The sequence below is a fragment of the Galeopterus variegatus genome, unplaced genomic scaffold (genome assembly GCF_000696425.1).
Source record: "Galeopterus variegatus unplaced genomic scaffold, G_variegatus-3.0.2 Scaffold3611, whole genome shotgun sequence".
NCBI lineage: Eukaryota > Metazoa > Chordata > Mammalia > Dermoptera > Cynocephalidae > Galeopterus > Galeopterus variegatus.
In genome coordinates, this window is record NW_007729722.1 from 48624 (window position 1) to 49249 (window position 626).

The window sequence follows — 626 nt, forward strand, 5'->3', positions numbered from 1 at the left end:
CAAGTCACATGAAAATCAATATTCAAAAGTGAAAGTAGGTTCCCCCCATCTTTCCCTGACGCCTCCTCCTGGCGAGCTCTCTCCAACCTGCTTCCCTCTTCTCTTTTAATCTTGTCCTGTGTGTTCTCTTCCCCCGTGACTGTCATGTTTGCTCGAATTCCACTCTAAGGTAGGAATCTGAACATGGTGCAATAAATTGCCTCACATTTATTTATTTTAAGCATTCATTCCACTTATTTATTTATTTTTTAATTCATTCCATTTAATTTTAACATTTTCGAACATATCAGCTACTGAGTGACCTGCTGGGCACTGCAAGAGGAACAAAGATGAGTCACAAGTGGACCTATCCTGACCAGGGGTGATTTCTGTAACAGTAAGAGCAGAGGAAATATAGTTTCATTTTTATTCATGGGATCAGGGCATGTTTCATTAGAAGTCCTTTGATTTAGCTCTTCACATGTGTTTCCTAAAGAGTTTTAAACACACCGCAGATATGTAGTTATGTTGTCTTTCCTTATCTGGTATCTGACCAGCTTGGTTGTTAAGTTCCACCCTTTGAGACAATGATTCTTCAGCTTCAGCTTAAGTTGTGACAACCTCTGAAGGGCTTACTAAAGCACAGA